The sequence below is a fragment of the Hippichthys cyanospilos genome, chromosome 3 (assembly GCF_059441005.1).
Source record: "Hippichthys cyanospilos isolate Australia breed blue-spotted pipefish chromosome 3, RoL_Hcya_1.0, whole genome shotgun sequence".
Lineage (NCBI taxonomy): Eukaryota > Metazoa > Chordata > Actinopteri > Syngnathiformes > Syngnathidae > Hippichthys > Hippichthys cyanospilos.
This window is the reverse complement of record NC_142371.1, coordinates 3922832-3944778: the sequence shown is the minus strand read 5'-3', so window position 1 is coordinate 3944778 and position 21947 is coordinate 3922832.

Sequence of the window (21947 nt, the reverse complement as noted above, 5' to 3'; positions counted from 1 at the left end):
ACAAAATTAACAATGCCTTTCACGTATTTCATTTTGACTAAATGCTTTTTAAAAATTCTATTCGATTCTGATTTTTTAGGTCCGATTCGATTTAGAATCGATATTCGATTCAAAATGATTTTCAACTCAAAACAATAGGATGGGATTCAATCAAAAATGAATTCTGCCTCAATATATAATAGATGTGCAAAGAATTATCATACTACGTAGATCAGACTGCTGGGAGACAAAAGTGTTTTTTGTTTGTTTGTTTTTTTACATATTTTGCGCTTTGATTTGTAAGGAACATGCTTTGTCCCATAAACATAGCGTGGGGACAACTGCTATACTCTTGTGTACTTCTTGTAGTGAGCAGCTAAATTGAGAACATGGGCAAAGCATGAAACATGCCACTGTGAGCATAGCGGGAGCATTATCAGTCACAGTTGCATATTTATTTAGTACAGACAGTATTTTTTATTCATTTCCATGTATGTGAGTAATGTACTTGAGAATTAATTTGGAGTTTGAATACATTGTTTTGTATTTGATCCTGTATTGTTTTATTTTGTGAACATGCTGAAGTTTAGTTGATTATGGACCATTTGCTTTGTTCTTTATGAATACTGCATATGTTCCTCTCAGCGCAATTAAGTCATGTGCATTAGAACAAGGATAGTCGCCGCCTGTGAGGGAAAGAGGAAAAAAAGACATGACAACACTATTCCTTTCGTTGTTCAATCTATATAATAGAAGTTTGGCAAAATAACGCATCAATGTGTTTGGGACTCGCAACAAGGAAAGGCCTCTTTTAATCAGCAGATTAGTGACGAGCAAACTTTGTTAGTTGCGGTGTGAAACGTTGCACTCACATTCGTGGTGGCTTATGTGCGTCACACAAGACTGCTTTCAATGAGGACGGGGCCTTTGAATTCCCACCATTGTCATTGTGCGTCTTGCTCACTGGCTTGACCTTCCAGAACAGACTGCGAGTCGACGTCATGGCAAACTGCGCCTTTGACATAGTACGGAAGTGACATATATATATATATATATATATATATATATATATATATACATATATATATATATATATATATATATATATATATATATATATATATATATATATATATATATATGTATATATACACACACAAAAGCATATTTATATATTTTATATATTTTAAAAGCAGTTCATTGTTTAAATCCAGGATTAAAGTAGTACTATGTAGTAGTAGTATACTATACTGTATGTACTGCAGAATAAATAAAAGTGGTTGCAGCTTATGTAGTGTTCAGGTATTTAAGTGATGATGCATCCGTTCCCATTGATGTAGTTACTAGAGATTTAAAATAAAGTGTTGAATAGATGTGATTTAAATGTGTCCTCGCAAGTGAATACATTTTAAACAATGTCACAGATGACATTTAAGAGGGCACAGTAGCAGCGAATGCTTTGTCCCCCCCAAGTACGATATCTCGTCCTCAGAAAGGTCAGGAGATTATTGTTAGAGGAACGAAGGGCAGCAGGGGTAGAGGACAGGGGTGATGTGATCAATGGGAGTCATCTATGGATGAGGAGACAAGCGGCAGAGTTTTGTACGTATTAAAGTTTGCTCAGGAGATTTGCGGGTCTGCCGGCGTAAAGGATGCTTTTACAGTAATCAATGTGAGATGATATAAAGGCATGGTTAAGGGTTTCATCTGCAGAGAAAGATGGATGGGCAAATGCGGCAATATTTTTAAGGTGATAGAAAACTGTCACTTCTTTAATTTGCTCGAAGAGGGACAGGGGCATCAATGGAGATGTTTCTAATGCAAATGAACTATAGAGGCATAATGTCAGCCATGTTGGACTGTCAAGATTTGAGGGTCAAGATTTATGTAGAGTATGATGCATAGATTTTATTTTCTAGAAGGACTTCAAGTAGTAGAGTTGTAAAATAAATGTTGGATACATTTTGTGGTATTATTTTATTTAAAAAAAATATGCCAAAAATAATAACACTAATTACTATTACTTACTAATACTTACTTACTAATAACTATGAATATGATGAGCAAATAAAGTGTGCATTTTCCTCAGGCAAACGTATTTAATAGAATTATTCTAACATGTATTAAATAGTTTTAGTTATTTATTTAATTTTTTTTTTTTTTGTTTGATTTGTGTTACCTTACTGTTTTCACCTTGTTGTTGCATCACTGATTTACACCGATGCATGCAGCAATGGATTTAAGTGCCATATAAATATAGTTGATTTAATGAACAGAATGGAGGATTTTTTTTCTTCTTATAATTTTCCAAAAACTCCCCTAACACACATTTTGAAATAAACTGGTGAGAGGATGAATGTTGAAAACATGGTGGGACAGGGGCGGTCTGCCGCCTTGGCGCAGGGACAGGGGCGGGTAGCCGCCTTGGCGCAGGGACAGGTAGCCGCCTTGGCGCAGGGACAGGTAGCCGCCTTGGCGCAGGGACAGGTAGCCGCCTTGGCGCAGGGACAGGTACGGGTAGCCGCCTTGGCGCTGGGACAGGGGCGGGTAGCCGCCTTGGCGCTGGGACAGGGGCGGGTGCCGCTTCAGCCCGCCGGCAGGAAGTTTGGGGAACAGAGACCGGTGGTACAGACGCGACAGGAGCTTGGGACAGGGTGCAAGAAGAGGGTGGTACAGGACAGGAGGAAGTAGGCAGGGCGCGGCAAGAGGGGGACACAGAGACAGGAGGGAACGGATCGGAAGGCTGAACAGATGGGTTCTGGTGGTCACTGGGGCGGTGGCCTTTTCGCGGGCCCCTCCACCGGCGGCCACGAAATGCCAACCGGGAGCCCACGAAAAGGTCACGGTCAAATAGGGGCTCTGAATCGGAGTCTTCGGACGAACTGTAAAAGGACTGGCCGGACTGATAGTCAAAATCTGAATCAAAATCATAATCAGAGGTGCACGGGCTCGAATACGGAATATGATAAAAAGTGTTGACGGAAGAGGGACGCGGGTAAACAAAATCAGGACCGGTACTGGAACGAAACGTGACGAAGGGAGGGCAATCCTCGATGTCGGAAAAATTAGACTCTAACGTGTAGTGAGGAGCGCGAGCAGGAGAGGAAGAGTGATCAGGTGGACGGACTGAAGGTGAACTACGCAAATCAGCGAAATCGGAACTACAAAAAACGTGCGGGGACAGAATCGTGTCGTAAGGGAGGTCGGAGGAACACGAGGGAAACGCGGAAGTGACGGACGCGGGGGACAGATCAGAAGCGGGGACAGGCGCGGACTCCGAGGGGAAAGACACGGAAGAAAAAACAAGAGGTCTTACACTGGGGGAACGGGGCTGGCCGGCGGGCTGAGAGCGGATGCGGACGGGGCGGCGGCGTCGTGTCCGCCGCCGCGGGCTTCCCGCTGGGTCCTGCGTTGGTCGGATCATTCTGTCACGGGGGTGCACGGCGGGTGTGAACGCCGGCGTGGTTGCGGAGGACCCAAAAGCAGGGGAGCGTCGGGACAGGGGGTTGATGAAATCCATGTTTATTAATACAACGAACGGGAACAAAAAGCGGGAAAAACAGGACGGCAAAAACTAAGGGCGCAGGCAAGCTGGAAAAACGGAAAACAAACACTACGGGCAGGCTGGCAGGAATACACGAAACTGATGGGCGAGACGAGACGGGACTACAAGACGACAATGACCTGACACGACAGAGACATGATCCGACACGGGCTGTAACAGACACTAGGCTTAAATACATTCACAAACTAATCAAACTAACACATGGCAGCTGGGCAGGGACAACAGGCAAAGGGAGCAGATTGGAGGACACGAGGCGCAGGTAACAGACAGGTGGACTAAATCAAAACCAACGCAGGGAGACGCGACAGGGGCAGAAACCGGAACTATAAACGTAAACAGAAACAGAACCCCTCAAAATAAACCCACAACCCAACAAACCATGACAGAAAACTGATCAATCTTAAATGGTTGAGAAATGGTTTAATCAGTGAATAATTTCAACAGGCTTTGAATTTGTCATTTTGTTGAGCAATGCACTACACTGGTTTGACACTGTGTGTTTCTTTTTCAGGGCCTTTTGCTTATCTCAAAGCTGTCTTATGCAGCTCCCTTTTACACGCCCGGTGTTCTTTAGACCGCAGACATCCAGCCATAACAATGTGAGTCAGTATTTTGAAGGACGACGCCGTGTACATAAATACTCATTGTCATGACACAATCCTACAATCACAGATTCCTGTACGTCAATCATTAACCGATCAATAATGTAGTACATTACATCATTAGTTAGATATTAACAATAGATTTAAGCACTGCTTAAAGAAAAATTTATAAAGGTGAAATGTATATTTCAATGGTCAAAAAAGGTGTTTAAAAGTTAGCATTGTACACCAAATTATGTTTTTTTTTCTTTACATATTTTGCACTATTTGGCACGAGTGCTTAGCATGTTTGCTTCTCAGTTACAAGGTTCTGCAATCGAATTACGGCTTTGGCCTTCCTGTGTGGAGTTTTCATGTTCTGTGAGAGATTCCTCCCACATTCCAAAAACACAGATGTTAGAACAGTTAAGCATTGTAAATGTATTGTAAATTATGTATGAATTGGAGTATAAATGCTTGTTTATCTCTAAAGTAGACATCCTGCAATTTTCTGGTGACTGGTCCAGAGTGTACACTGCCTTTGCCCAAGGCCAGCTAAGATAGACTCCAGCTCAGCCATGACCCTAAACCTTGGTGCATATTTTATAGCCATCCCACAAACGCGACTTCAGGGTTTGTTAGGTCGAATAGGCAGATGCTCAGAGTGCCAGAGAATCCAGGGGGCGCCAAAGCAGGTATAAGAAAAATAACACCATCTCGTTATAATAACCATCCAAACATTTTCTATAGCCACTGATCCTCCCGATGGTCGCTGGCTTGCTGGTACCTAACCCGGATATCTTCGGGCAGTAGGTGGGCGGACACCCTGAACTGGTTGTCAGCCAATTGCAGGGCACAAAGAGTGAGAGAAGAGAGTTGATGTGATGGCCAAATACTGCACCTTTTTCCATTCTTTCAACCTTAAATGTAACATTTAAAAAATATTGTGTCTCCAGAGTAACAGCCGTTCTCCCCTCCGTAAACACGAACGTTAAGTGCGCCCGCTGCTTGTGACGTCACGATGTACCCCGCTTGGTGTTCACACACAAGTCATATAAGGTCTCATTTATTTGGGAATGTGAATGACCTCACGAAAAAGTCGGATTCCACAAAAAAAAGAAAATAAGTTGGAATTGAACATTAAGACTTGCAGTGAAAACCTCCTAACATACCCACCATGCATGTTTTTGGAATGTGGAGAAGACCCACACATTCGCGACGGGGGACATGGAAACTCGACACGAGAAGGCCGAATAAGTCGGACGATGCACCGGATCCCCGTCCCAGCTCCTTCAATCTGCTGCCCTCTTTTGGCTGATTTATGTCTCTGACTGACGGACTTGATAGCAAATCAAAACCTCCGGGCGGCAAATAAATAAATAAATAAATAAATAAATAAATAAATAACAATTTGGAGGGATTAACATGATTTCATTTTTTTAAAAGTCGTTAATAACATATATTGATCATTAAAAGCATACTGACACACATTTTGGGATAAAATAAAATAAAACACCCACAATGGTGGGTTCGGATGAATTAACGGTCACTTAGGACATTTTGGGTTATATGAACACCCGCGAAATAGTTGAATGAGTAACTATTTGATCCATTTTGGTTTATTTTCGACCCAACTGTTGTTAGTTTAGTGTCAGTTTACCTTCGCTACACTCAAATATCCAATCTAATATGTGCCTAGAAATCTATATTTATTTACCCGTACGTAAAACTGAATGTCTCACACCCATAAAAGGAGGCACTACTGTGTTTCTATCAACAATGCATCAGTTAGAATTTTCACTGTCATGCGTTTCTCTTTGTGACCGCTAAAGGGCAGCCTTGTGTCTCAATTTATATCTAAAAATCGTGACGCGCTTCATCTTAAATAAAACCATAAATGTTATAAGTTAATTACTGCTTTAACTCAGTTTAATTGAGTGACAGTTGACACCTTGCTTGCTTTGCAACCTAACTTTTAAGATGGAGTTGTTCTCGTAAAACATTATTTCTTTTAGTGGATGTTCATTTGTGTCTGTTTTTTTCCTTTCATTATGTATTTTAGTCCATGTTACTTTGAGAAATGTAATAATTTGATGTCAGAAATTATTCCTTTCATTTCCATGCCTGATTATAGCCCATATATTTCCATTTGTGGGTATGTGATTATCTCACAATGACTGAACCATTAGTTACTCTAATTTCCTCTCCTGATTTTGCATTTCCCATTTTTGCTCTTTTTTCACGTATTTTACCAAGAACTTTATGTTCCCTTAACCTTCTTTAGCGCTTCTTTATGGCTATGCAAAATTTATTTTTATAATCATAAATCAAACTAATTTGCATTACTTAATCATCATTCGTGTATATGATTTTTGTTTGTTTTGTATAAATGCAGCTTCCTAGTGGTTTGATTTGTTTACTGGTTTACATAGTGGGTCAAACGGCCAGCCCACCAGTTCTTGAGCTGAAACCATGGAGGCCCTTCCCCTTATTAACTTTAACACTTATTGCATTAAAGAGTCTTTAAACAAACACTTAATTTTCTCCAAGCGTCATAGGTCATCCAGTTTATTTATCAGCGTATTTACGATATGCTTGTTTTCCAAGCTGTGCATCACCATGCTGAATTGATTTTCCCCTGTGGGTATGGCATTTGTGCTACTCAAACGCATTATGCTGTGAGCAAGTAACAAACCGGCAAAATTGTGATTTAAACATATTTCTCACAAGTGCACGTGAGCATTAGCCTTTTTGGCGAGCAGCTGTAGTCCAAACACATTTGGAGCCATCACTGTGGGCCACACGCACAAGCCACATGCAGCCTGCTTTGCTTTGAAAAAACTTATCGATTTCTCTCTTTCACAGGGAGCTTAATGCCATCGATCGGTCCGGCCATTTCAAGATCAGTGTAAGCATTCCTCGCCCTAAGTCACATGCCGGCTCTTTCCCTCAGGTAATGACCGACCTTGGGCCTGGGACCGGTTTGTCTGCCTGCAAAAGTGTGTCTTTGTGACATTAGGGCCCTCCACTCTGCTCCTCCAATGCGGTCGACACGCTTGTGCCTTCTGAACAAAAGGTCAGGACAAATGAAGCTCACACCTCCTCCTTTGACCTTTAGCATCCTCTTTCCTCCATATCCTCCTCCACTTTGCTGTGGATCGATACCTATTTGTATTTGCATTGTTTGAAACTACTCATTTCAATTCACACTGAAAAAGACATTATACTGTACTGATCATAGAAATCCCCAAAAAGAATTAAACTTTAAATAATAATCTCATAACAGCGGAATAATAATTGCATCATTCTTGCATTCTTTCTTTATCATACCATACGCACTCATGATTTCATGAAAAGTAAAGTGGTAAAGTTATTTTTTGGAGTGCTTTCAAACGATTATCATTTTAACTAATTCAGTGAAAAAAATGCCATAATCGTGATGAATCGCATTTTCTCACCAACTGTTTTCAGCAAAGCTTGGAACAAATATTAACTTGCGTAAAATCTTTGATGTAATATCCTCAAATAAAAAACATATTTCATTTCAAAGGCTTTTTTAAGTTTGATTGTATCCTTTAATACAAGAATTTTCCAGTAAAATACAATTATTGAACAAAATAACCAAACCTGACTCATAATACAGGCAATTTTTCTTATAGTCTTTCCATAGAAACAATTTTACATACTTTTGCTTGGTTTAGGTTTGCAAGGTCTTGTGGTGGTGACTTGAGCAGAGTACCCGTAGTTTGTTCTGAATGGCACACAAAATATCTACAACTGACCTGATTTTTGAAGTTGGCTTAACAAAGTGCACGTTTTTCTTGATTTTTCTAATAAGCCACCAACTTTTTTAAAGTCAAATGACTTCAGCATCCATGTTTGTTTCTGTCTCGCCTCCAAATTTGGTTGCAAATTTTGCTAATTAGAGCTCACAAAATGGCAATTGAACTGAGTTAACGGAGCTAATTTTTTTGTAATGCTTCGTCATTTTAATTTAATATCTAAACTGAACACTTTGACTTTGACAACCCAAGTTATTATATACATTTAAATACATGGTGGCCTGGCCACCATTTAGCTCTGTGCCCTTGGGTTTGATCTTGCCATTATGCAATTTTATCAATTAAGTTGACAGTGTTTTAGTTACAACCCCTTCTAATTTTTCGGGGGGATTCTCGGAATGTATATCTGATGTAAAGATGTTTTCTCAGCAGTTAAGTTGGCCTTAAATCAACTCCAATATCATCTTAAATCAGCAAGCTGGCTCTTTCTCACTCGATGGAATGTTGCTTGTGGCTTTTTAATTGCCCATATTTCATTCCCACTCCTTGCTTTGGTGCCTTCAAAATGCAGAGAGCATTACAGATCCACTCTAGCTCTGGTCCCATCAAAACACAGAATATATTACATATACACTGCGCTTTAAAGTGGGTTGGGAATAGACAAAACAAACATGAAAAGAATGAAACCTTGTGGAGTAGAAATAAATCACATCTTGAGAGATTGCAGTAGTGCGACAAGTAATCCACATGCTTGTGGTTCCAAGAAGAGTGCTTTACTTAGCTGTTATTACTGTATGTATTTGGAGTAGTATGTGGTGTTTGAATGGGTTTGGTACTGCAGTAAATTTAATGTAGCATGATTAGGAAGTGGTGGTGGTGGTGGATGGGTGGATGGCTAACTGGGTAACACAAAAGTTTGGACAGGAATCCGGGTTCAAATTTTGGTCAGGGTGCCAACAGAAAATGGATTTCCGGAAGGGCGACTGGCGTAAACAAAACAAAAACAACTTTTTCCAACATTTCCGAATGACCTACTGTGGCGGCAAACGACAGGGGTTCCTTTGTCAGTTGCTGCTGCTTCTTTTTCTTGTTGTTTTAAAATGTTGTTTTCTTCTTTTTTCCCAAGAATATTGGTAAAAAAAATCTGCATTTTTCCGGGGAACACAATTCCTGTTTGATTCAACCTAGCAGCATGGATTGGTTTTGATTCAAAATCTTAAACCCAACATGGTGGCTCTACTCATCAGCAGAATGCATTATTAGGCAAAATAACCCTGGATTAGCTTTCAGACACAGCACTCTGGTTAGTTATTTCACCCACCCTTGACCCAGCAGAGGATTCTGGTCACTGTATACAGCTAGTGCCTTGAGATATGTGACTCAATTTACATGTTTTTAAGTGCATGCCATCATTTGAAAGAGTTTTTTGTTTCTTTGACTTGCGACTTGTCGACATGAGATATACCCTCTGTTTAGTAGAAGTGAACTAACTCTTTAGCAAACAATGAACCTCTCAAAATAGGCTTCACTTAGTTATTGCCACTCAAAATTCAATTTTATTGTTCAGCTAAAGAGAAATACACCTTGTGTATTTAAAAACAACCACAAAGCTGAGCCTTTCAGTTTGCTAGCATAATGCTAATGCTATATGGCATCTGTAAGCAAGGGATTGGATACAGACTGTGCCGCTTAACTCTTTCAGTGCCATGGATGAGAATTCACATCTTTTGAACTAGAAATAACAATGATAAAAAATAAAATTCTCATCACTTTTTTGGAAGGATAGCTGAGACCCTTGACTAATGTTAACCTAATATAAGCCAATTGAGCATTGTAATGATAACTGTGACTGTTGGATGGCAGTGTTTCCACACATACAACACAGGTATTACCAACATTCAATTCAAAGTAAGGAATGGAAAATGAATGAAAATGCGAAATATTCTGGCCCTCTAGAGGTTGCCTTTTCCGATAACGCTTGGCACCGAAAGAGTTAAAGGGTATTAGCACAGCTAGTCACATATTGACTCTGAGGACTGCTAAAATGACCATCCAAGCATTACATGGTTCAGCGCATGTGGATGGACAATATAACAGTAGTCATTGTCATAGACTGTATTCTTTATTGTATGTGGATAAGAACTGTAAGGATGTGTTGTGTCATGAACAGTATGCGCATGTGTCGTAGACTGCCCCCTGTTGGCCAAGGTGGACACGACAGGAAAAGCAGCACAACGGCTATTCAAATGATGCAGTGATGAAAATGGTTTGATTTTCAAAAACTATTTTTTCATTTTCTATGTGGAGAAAGGCTTCAACAGACGTATGGCATTTTCATTCATTTGAATTGAAAAATATGAAGATCCGATCCATGAATTAAAACAATACTGTATGCGCTGTGATTAGCAAGAACCACATTTGTATGTTATTGTTTAGTTATTTAATAGCCTACAATTGTTTCATTCTAGAGATTTTGAGCGTCTTGGCAAAATGTGTGCCTCAATAGGGGCCACATGTGTCAAGTAGAACAATTGAACATTTGCAAGCCTGTGCAAGAGGAGAGGCGGAGGGTGGTTCAGTTTACAGTGTGCCCTTGTTGGCCTCCGACTGAATCTTTCCAGATCTCCTGACTGGCCTCCTCCTCTCTTTGCTGTCTTCACAATCCAATCACTCAAGGTGAGCGGGCGGTCCTCACTCTCTCGGCTCTTCCTTTTTTCTCAGTTGTGTTCAAGACTAATGCTGGAAAGCAAAAATCTGACCCCAAGCACGAAGAAAATGCGCTCTTGTGAAACATATCAGCAGTTGCTATGGAGATGAGCAGATCTATTCAGTGGTCTGACATTAACCTTGCACTCTCTTCTTGACTGTTGGCTGCTACAAACACACGTTATTCCTCCCAATCAATATTTCAGCAGCAGTCGTCAAACACATTAGGCAGCCCGTTAATATTGATGCCGCCCTTAAAATAGTAAAAGAACACATGTTCTCATTAAGGCGTCATTGTGCTGATTATGGCGCACATGTCGCAGTTCGGTGTACAGTCTTCGGAAATGCCGTTTCATGTGACACGAATGGCTGCCCTAGCCTTGAACCACCATTTACAAACCTTTCCCTTCCCCCCATCTGCATTTCTCCCTCGGCCCCTTTTTGCTCCTCTGTGCGTTCTTTCTATCTGCCTCTCCCTACACACACACACACTCACACTCCTGCAAGCTGAGTGTCTTTCCTGTATGCTGGGGGCCAGCAGAGGGGAAGTACACTGAGAAAGAAAAGCACTCGGAGTTCAAGTGCATGGGCTTAAAGACACAGCTGGCTCTGACAAAGGAGAATATAGCAAAGGGAAACAAAACAGCTGCAAAAATGAAGAAAGAAATGACTTGTTGGCAAGCTTCCTTGGTGCACAGTTTATGGATCATTTTGGACAAAAAAAAGGAGGGAATTCAAAAAGATCGGAACAGAAAAAATTGAGGATATTTGTCTCCTCCCCTTTTCCTTTCCACATTTTCCCTCCCACCTTCCTTTCTCTGAATTGCAGTCCCTCCCTCTCACTTCTCCTTCATTCCTACCATGCATACACACACACAACACACACACCTACACATGCGCACACACACACACACATTCACACACATACACACGAGGCGATTGATGCACTCTCCTTCCTTGGCTTTTCTCAGCTCCCGAGACTTTGGTGGCTCTCTTCTCCCAATCCAGAGGAACCGGTTCTGCTCGGCCGAAGCACATGCAGCACCTCGACCCGCTCATTTTACCACTCGTGGCGGACAGAATGTGAAGAGTGGATTGGTGCAAAGGCTGGAGGGAAAACAGAAATGTAAGCCTGCTAGTTTAGAGAGACAGGACCAACTCCTGAGTGGGCCAAGTGGGAGGAATCAAGTGGTTGAAAACGCGGGACAAGGTAAAAAAAAAAAAAAAAAAAGTATTACATTTCTTTTGAAGTTTTTTGACAAGAAAATTTAACACATTTTAGAGTTAAACTTTTTTTGTAATCACTTGCTTTGTCTATTTGGAGCATGGGTTTCATAGTTTGTAAAGTAAATGCTTCTGTTTGCCACTCAACTGGAATATTTTCCTTGCATCCAAGCTTCTCCTCTATTCCGACCATAAATTTTATCTCTTGTGTTTTCCAGTTTAAGGTGTAGCCACAATGTCAGCTTGCTATTAGCTAAAGGCACATTAGATGAATTGAAAAATGGTTCCATTGACTTTAGATGTCTGTAAATTATATAATTAACAGGACATCCGTCCAAATGAGCTTTTATCAGTCTAAAAGGTGAAATCAAGATTTTTATTGATTTGTCTGTCCCTTTTCCTCCACAGTGACGAAACATCCAATTTTGCCTAGGTTCAAAATGTTTTCATACACCTCTTAGTACCTGTGTGATTGTGTCCCTCTTATCTGTGCTCTATTGTGACCATTTCTCTCCACATGTGCCCTCCGGGGCCTGTGATACATCCTCTTTCAATTCAGGCTCTTAACAAGCCTACCTATCTCCATGGAGACCTGCTTATAGCTCTCCGGCCTTGAACTTCAGTGCCCATGCATGCAAATTGACAAAGATGCCTCTGCTTGGCTCCTCGGCTAGGGAACGGCATTTAGCTGAGGGCAGAAAATCGCAGAGGCTGACTTGTTGATGGTCTTCATAGCTATACATTAGCTCAGCCTTTATTGACACTTATTTTGAACCATACCAAATATCTGACTTGAAAATGTATGTCTTGTTTATTTTATTTATTTTGCTGACCTTTTTTATTCAGGTAAAAGATTTTCATTTGGAACTCTGACCTGGCATTGTCTAGATCAGGGGCGTCAAACTCGTTCTTATCGAGGGCCACGTTGCAGTTACAGTTTTTGTCAGAGGGCCGGGATGACCGTGATAAAATACATTTTGGGTGTATTTGTCCCACTTCCAACAAGTTTTGAAATCAGAAAGAGGGTGAGGGTAAAAAGCGCTTGCTTTTTCCCCCAAACAATTTCAAATTGACTTACAAATGTGATATTTTGACCGAAAACTTGAATTGGAATGGGCGTTTCGTGGGCCGCGTGAAATGATGTGGCGGACCGGATCTGGCCCCTGGGCCTTGAGTTTGACACCTGTGGTCTTGGTTGAGGGAGTTTCTAGGTAAGCGTTTGCAAGGAGTCGTCTAGAGTTTTTCAATGGCACCTTAACAATTACGTACTCTAAATTCTTCTCTGTGTTCATTCAAGAACACAATTGGGACAATCAACCTATAATAATATTACGTTCATAAAATATTATGTTTACAGATTTAGAGAGTTAATACCAGTCATTACCAGTAGTTAAATGACAGTAAAAATGACACTTACATTACACCTACACTTAAATTTTGTTGTACACGGCACATGTTCATTGACAATAAAGAGCTATTCTATCTCTCACTTTCACTAGACTGCATACATCTCGTGCTGTGTTAAACGCAGAGATGTAATTAACTAAAACTATTTGTATCTTACCTTTAAGAAGTTGGATGTAAAGATATACTGTAGCTCAGAAATTTGAGAAATTAAATACTGTACTGTTATTCCATTCATGCCTATTTACTCTTTGGATTGTTTTGAATTGCTCCATGGCAGAAAGTAGTTTTTTTCCATCTAACATTAGCTCCTTACTTTTACTATTCTCTAATGTGCTGGCAGCTTAACTAATTAAAATGTGTAATAACTGATTGAATAATTGATTAACAAACCCAATAGTCACAGTCCCGCTTAGATTACTATGCTTCCAAATGTTATTTGTGATTATTATATGGCATGCCCCAAACCTCACTAATAACAACAGTAAATAGCAATATGTAAACATAAAAATATATTGGCTGGGAAATTGGCCTTTTGTTGTTTAGAAAACCAAGTGGAAATTTCAAAAGCTGTCCTTGAAATACCTTGATGATAACCTCTATTCAAGGTTTAAATTAGCCTTACTGATGTAACAAGTTTGACTGATTTGGACCATTCTTACTGGCGGCTTGGCGGGACAGTGGTTAGCTTGTCTGCCTCACTGTTCAGAGTTCCAAGCTCACTCTGGCCTCCGTGTGTGGAGGTTGCATGTTCTCCCCGAACTCGCATGGGTTCTCTCCTGGCACTCCGGCTTCCTCCAACACTCCGAAGACATGAATGGCAGGTATATTGGACATCCTAAATTGTAATTAGGTGTGATTGGGTAGATGAATGGTTGTTCGTGTCTGTGTTCTGGGATAGGCACCAGCAAGCCTGCATCCTTTGTGGTGATGGATGGATGGATGGATTGATTGTTGGACCATGTTTCAATTCAACTTTTGGCTTTTTTTGAGACACTGCTGTAAGTTAACTTGCGCACCATTTGTCAACTCATTTGAAAATCTAGATGTCATAACATATCTCAAATATTTCAACAAAGGTTTGAAAGGCATTCTGTCTAAAGATGTGGCAAATATCTCTTAAACCAACGAGTGAAGGCAAATCTCGAGTCAGGTTTTTTCAAGGTTCGCACCTGTATCCTGTGATTTTCCTTAAGACTTTTATCAAGGACTTTCTAAAGATATGAGAAGCATGGCCTTAGATTTCTTTATTCTGAACAGAGCACTTGGGTTTCTAAAGCAGATTTGAAAGTAAGCTTAATTTTAATACAACGCTCAGCCTACAAGAAAATCAGATCCAACTTGACCTTTTACTGACAAAATGAAATTGATTAGTCTGGCCACGGAATTGTGAACGTGATTGTTGCCACATTTGGCTTGAAGTGTTGAAAATTAAAGCTCAGCAACATTGGAATGAACGTGTGCCAAACTATTGTGGGATTGCAGCTGTGTAATGAAACATCACTTGTTCTTTCCCATCAGTTATGCAGCCCTAGTGTGAAGGTGTACATGCACTCAGCAGGCATGATCCAGTTTGGGGGTGTGAGGGGGTTTTTGTGAGTGAGTGAGTGAGTGAGTGAGTGAGTGAGTGAGTGAGTGAGTGAGTGAGTGAGTGAGTGAGTGAGTGAGTGAGTGAGTGAGTGAGTGTTGTGCTAAATCTCTCACGGTCTGAGTGTGCTATATATTCCCTCTGGACTAAGTGTTCCAGTTGCATTTGTCTGTCTTCTCTGGGACACAGGGTTGAAATGGGGCTACGTGGGGAGAGCTCCATCTGGATACCCACAGGGTGTTCCTACTTCATGTGCACAGTTTCACTCAGCGAGACAGAGCACTAAGATTAAAGTTGAATTTTGGTGATGTAGTTAACAACAAATACCATTTGCTTTGTGGCACGTTTATATACTCTTTTTTTAAAATTATTATTAATCCTGGAAAGATCACATAAATAGATGCCCCCCCCCCAAATAAATATCAACATTTTAATTTATGTACAATTTACATAATTCAGGTGATTTGTAAAAGGGCCCCAATTAACTGTTGCACGGCTATAGAACACTCTAAATTGTGTTCCCTGCAACAATTGTTTCAGGAATTCCAAAGCCAGTTGTTCTCATTAATCACAACAGCGTTACCTTGACTCACAGTCAGGTTCATAAATATTCGGACTTTGACATGATTTTCAACTTTTGGCTATACCCACCACTGCAATGCATTATAAAACAAACGCTGATATAAAAAAAGAGTTTCAGCTTTAACTGGAGGGTAGTTGCATTCAAATCGGTTAATGGTTTAGGAGTTATAATAACTTGTATATGTGCCGCTCATATTTGAAAGGACCAAAAGTAATGGGAAAAATTAACAATCGTAAATTGCAGACTTTCACTTTTTATTACGTGGTTGTAAATCCTTAGCAGTCAATTACAGCCTGAAGTCTGGAATTCATAGACGTCACAAGATCATGGTGTTCATTCCTGATAATGCTCTGCCAGGCATCTACTGTGACTGTCTCCAGTTCTTGCTTGTTCTTGGGGAACTTTACGTTTCTATAAGTTTCTTTTTTGCTTGAGGAAAAAAAAGAAAATATTGGTTGCTCTTCTAATGTGCTTTGGGTTATTGTCCATCTACACTGTGAAATGCTGTCCTATATGAATCCTGAGGCAATTGGCTTTATAAGAACAAATAGTGTTGCCACACAGAAGAATTTATCCTGCTGCTTTTTTCAGCAGTCACATCAGCAATAAGTACGAGATAAGCACTTCCATTGGCAGCCGTTCAGGCCATGTGGAACAGGTGAGCAGCGGATTGTTCCATTACTTGTAGTTCCTTTAAAAGGAGAAGGCACATATGCAAATTGTTTTAATTTCAATACCATTCTACAGATTTGGAAATACATTAAACACTTTCAAGTTAAAGCTTAAAGCCTGCAGGTAAATCACATCGTGATCATTTAATTTCGAGACCATTGTGGTGGTGTTTAGTAAAAAAATATGAAAATTACTTAAATGTCTGTTTTTATGAATATCTCGTTCTAGTATTTAAGTATTTGTAAGGTTAAATATTGCTGACAGTGCTTGAGGCACAAAAAAAGAGAACAAAATTGCACATATGTTGATGCAGGTCTTTTTTTACAGCATTCATGGAGACAATTTATCTTTTTTTTTTTTTATGTACGACAAGATAACAGTTATGAAACATGCTCCTCTTGATAAAAATTAAATCAGCCGGTATATAAATCTTTTACTGTCGGATGATGAATGGACTTGATCTTCAAACGGGTTAACCCAGCATCCATTTGTGCTTGTCATTTAGAGTCTGGCGGCTTTGACAAAGAGGTGAATCACATTGCTCACGGTTTCCATGTACAGTATCTTTGCCGGGAAAACAATATTTTTAACATCCCAGTTTAAAGAATTTCATTAAAACAGCTAAGCCATTTCATTTTTTCTCTGAATTGAAAACAACCTGCAAAACTGTTTACCTTGTACGCATGTTCTCATGGTTGATGCCATAGCATGTGTAGCACCATGTCTGCTATGTTTCCTGTTTGTTTTTGCACAAATGAATTGTCAAGCATTTCCTTGATGCTGGAAATAATATTGATTGGATTGGAATTTAGAGACTAACTTGTCTTATTTTGTATATATTACTGATTCACTTTTGACTGTAATGAAGAATTTGACTATATACTACAGCGGTATTTATATAAATATAATTTCTGTTAGAAAGGTTGAGTGGTGGCTTTGTGAATTCTTTTGGAGGCAGAGGTGAGGAAGGATAAGTAGCTTCAAAATAGTGCAAAGGTTTTACAAGTCAGCATTAAAAATGTGATGTTTTTGTATTTGATCTTCTTTCAACACTTTTTGTATTTTATCGCTTCCTTTTATACCGCATATGCTGTTTTGTTTTTTTCGACAATGTATGCCAATTTGTGGAAACTTTGGTCCAATAACCCCTATTAGAAAGTCTCTTGTGAAGGCTAAAGCACTAGGGTGACAGTGGATTGATTCTTCTTTTTTTTTTTTTAATTGACTCGGTGCCATCATTGTGCATGTCATCGGTTATTTTTATCTATTTCAACATGTGGAGAAAATTACGACCCCAGAGAAACAGGGCTGTCCTCAGCATCATATCTTCCTGTTCAGAACAATGATCAAACACTCATTTGAAGTCATCAGCCTTTGGAACAATGAATTCTTTTTTTCCATCCATGTCTCCTCTTTGAACATGAAATTATCCAATTAGCTCTGACTTATAAGAAGAGCAGAGTTCGACCACTTCTAACAACTTTTTACTTTGTACTGGGATGTAAACGCGCATTGTGCAATGAGCTGGTTTTGCTCAGGTGGTGGAGCATTCTCAACTGTGAAGCTGCAGGTTGATTCCCCCAGATCTTGATGTCCTTGAGCTAGATAGTGAACCCTTATGAGTGGGTGAATGAGCCATTTACTTTCTTTTCACTGCACCATACGCCATCATCATTGTGGTAATGAGGTACCATTTGTAAAGACTCATTGGGTATTTTGAATTTAGAAAGGCTCTCTATAAATGAAGGCCTTTTACTACTTTTTCTTCCTGTGCAGTCGGTGCTCTTGCAGGCTAATTGTGCCAGTTGCTTGAGGTTATGCGTATTCTTCCTGAGCTCATTTGCCATAATGCTCACCGTGTACTTGGTTACGGCCGTCTGGAGGCGATACCAGCCGACGCTGGGAGAGGCGAATTATACCCTGGACAGATTACCAGTTAGTCACAAGGCTGGTATTTAGATACAGAAAACCATTTACATGTAAATTCAACCCCAGGCAATTCAGTGGCTCCAAATCTTGTTAAATTTGTGACGCCTGCAGATCGAAGATGGAACTTTTCTATCTTGTTGTTTCCTAAATCACCCTCAAATATGTTGCGTTGGTTTTACTGCTGTATTTGTCTGGATTTTGGTGAGTTAGGCTACTGAGAGTGAATAGTAATCCATAGCAAAACTATTTTACACGTTATGTTGAAGTGGCTGTTTCTACCAAATGAACATTTTTCAGCTTTGAAAATGTTAAGTGCGAAATTGACGTTTTTAATTCATCATTCTTAACATCGGCTCATCTTGTGCAAACAATGCTCTCCATTATGTGAAACACATGCTCACCAGTAGCAGAAGTATTATCTGCCTGTGTGCCACCTCTCTGGTGCCAGACATGGAGGAGGAGGAGGAGGAGAAGGAGGAGGCGGACTCTGTGTGAAGAAAGATGAAGGCAGATAGAAGCAAACCGTCTGTGACTTAGATCAAATTGTTGGAGAGGGGAAAGTAGCATTTTTTTTCTTGGCCATTATCTGCTCAACAAATCGTGACCTTCACCATCTCTTTCAAGATGGGTCTGTGGGTGTGCATCTTTCTTTTACATTGCTAGTCTATGTTGAGTAAGTATGTGCCTGTTAATTATTGGTAAAATATTTTCAGATTGTTTTCATTTGAATTTGAATGATTTTTTCTTAGAACAGAAGTCAATTGAATATTGCCTTTTCAAGTATACGTATGTTCTATGTGCCCCCTTTAGTGTTTTGATTAATATATCATCCTCCCATGCTTTTTTAATGGCTCCGTCCCCTACTGTCGACTGAGATAGACATCAAAGTGTCCATGGGGACGTCTTGCAAACGTCATGTGACAAAACCCAAAACACAGGTAAGCCGTGATGTTCGCAAGGTTTGGACCTCGTGGGCACTTTGACATCAAATGTCAGTCGACAACAGGTGGCATAAAATGCATAAAATGCCAGCTTCTTTGGATGGCTGAAAATGGGTGGATCACTCTTAATTCTTATTCAACAAATGTAATATTATTCACAATAACACGTTTAGACTAGTGGGAGGCATGTAGACCATGTTATTGCTTAGAAAGTTTTCGACTACTGATTTGAATTTGAAAGGGATGTTTAAGCCATTTTCAACAGTAAAAAAATAATATTTCGTCGATAATTAAATTATTTGCTGTCAGCCCAGTTTGACATCTATCGCCATCAATGACAGAATATGACTTAAATGTTCTTCCACAAAATGTCAGGTGAAATCAGTTATTTACTGCAAGTAATGCTTTCTTATTTTTGCATACATAGTATGCCGGCAACTTACATATAGGACATGGAATAATTAGCTCATTCGCTGCTAGCTTAGTAAAAATGAATCTTTGACGTCAATGGCAGTGAATGAGTTCATTTGATTGCGTCATTATTTTTCATGTACCTTTAAAAACGCATTTTGCCGCGTGGTGTTTTATGAAAATGACATCACGTGCACTGGGTAGGAGTAACAACCAATTCCGGTGTTGTGAAAGTCACATGACCAAACCCAGAAAATTGTGATTGGTCCTTACCTAAGCCACGTGAACTCATTCTCATTTGACAGAAAGTGGTGTGAAAAAGATGTTTAAAATGGCTAAGACAAAGTTATTATTTGTTTAATTAAGTTGTTAACTATTTTTTCATGTACAGTACAATTAATGTTTTTAACTCTTTAACTTGCTACACTTAATTTGATAACTTTTTTTCATGTACAATGAATGTCTTTTAACTCATTCGGCACAAGCTCAGTTAAAATGTGTTTTCGATTTATATGATTGTCAGTGTAAGTAAAAATGGAACTTTGACGTCTTTTCCCATCAATGCCACTTGCCGTCGACTGAAAATAACATCACTGTGCTCACGGCTCCGGTAATGACAAGGTGCAGAAGGTTCACCTGTTTTTTGGGTTTGTTCATGCGGTATTCGCAACCTGAGCTGTGAGCTGCCCGTCCAATTAAAATGGATTTTGTACTGGGATAGCTGTCAATGGCAGTGAATGCATTTAAACTTACCTGCTGCCAGCCCAATAAAAACAGATCTTATACATCTTAACCACCAAATGGCTGGGGTGTTAATCGGAGAAAATAAAACGTTTGTTTTCCGCAAATGATTAATATACAGAATAGGAACTTTATACCGCTGAAAGTGGCTAAATAAATTAGGTCTTGGTGGAAGTCTGTTCTTGTTAGAAAATATTCAGTAGGTTTCCTACACAGCCCTTTTATACCAACACACACTTTGAGTCTGTCTAGAAATGACCTTGTTGTATATAAACAATGGTTCATAGACGTACTTCTCATGCTATTTGCAGAGCATCTCAAACAAAACTTTACAAGTGTCATGAGTAAGGAGGAAGCGAAGCTGCCTTCGTCCATTCTGGTCGGCAGGGTCACATCTGTAAGATGAAAGGAGAGGCCGCGGTCGGCTGCCTCCATACAGGGATGGAAAGGTCAGGAAGTGGCCTCAGCACAAACACCAGGCTCATTGTTCAAGTTCAAGGTAATGCTGAGTGGAGGTTCCATTCACATAGTGAAGGGTGCACACTGCATAAACCTCATCTTGCGCTCGCATGTTAGCCCAGGTGCGCTTGCCCGCTTCCGAACAAAGTCGCAGCCAATGTCAGAACGCCCTTAACCCCGTTGCCCCCTGTGACCCGGCCAGCCCCCTCCTCTGTTATGTCTGCTCGGTCGTCAGCTCCTCATTAGCTCCTCACAGGGGATTTCCTGTTCGCCCCCTTCTCTTCCTTGTTCCTGTTCACCGTTGAAAACATTATTTGCACTTTTTTTTTTTTTTACAACGTGGTATTGCCAATTAAACGTCCTGTGATATTGTTCTGAATTTACAAAACGGCAGTGAAAAAAGTTACTACATGCAGAGTTTCCAAAGGGTTTATAGAGCATGAAACCGTTGGGAAGTCTGGGACTAATTGATTACTTTGTGCTCCCAATAAGGACTGAAGCACACAGTGGCACATAATTCAGAGTCTGACTCACCCCCTTAACAGAAAGTCAATAACAATACAGGAATGATTAATCAGTACCCCCACAGCCCCCCCCCCCCCCCTCCCCCACCACCACCTCTCCACTCTCTCCTCTCAACCCCAATCACCCTCTTTCAACTCAGTATTGATCTGAATGCATTTGCTTTCCATTTATCCCGTCCCCCTCCCTTCATCGTGGACACGTTGCCACTGCATCGAGCGGTCACAATGAACCTCTTACCAAAGGAGTGTACCGGGCCCGAGCCCGCCAATATATACACGTAGGAGTGCGTGCACGTACAGAGGCGAACACACGTCACCGCATCATCTCAATACTTATATAGGCGGCCACTTGTATGCTTCACTCGGTGGGATTTGACTTCATTATTCTGGGGTACAGATTTGAAGCGACCTTTTAATGGTGCAGGTGCATTATGTGTGTGTGTGTGTGTGTTTCTGTATTACACACAGCAGTCTAAACACAAGGCAGCATTCTTAAAAGGCTTAACTGACAGCTCATCTGAGCCCCCCTGCTTTCCCCTCAACATTCTGGTTGGTGGCATACAGGTTGCCATGACGCCAGACTGTTTTGTCTGCCCTTTGACCTTTTTAAGGGGTGCTGTGGTCAATCAGGCATTACATGTGAGGAGCAAATAGAAGGGAAGAGAGGGAGGGGGATGCATTTCCTCTGTAAAATTGAGGTCCAAAAGGTTCCTATATACATCCGCTTTGTAGCTGGCAGAAGGTGGGGAGCCTCTGAGAAGCTGGCGGTCGAACAAAGACACATGTGCACGGACATGGCTAAATGAACTAGGCTGCAGCTCCCAGCAGGCAGGGACTTATTATGCTCATTGTGTAGTC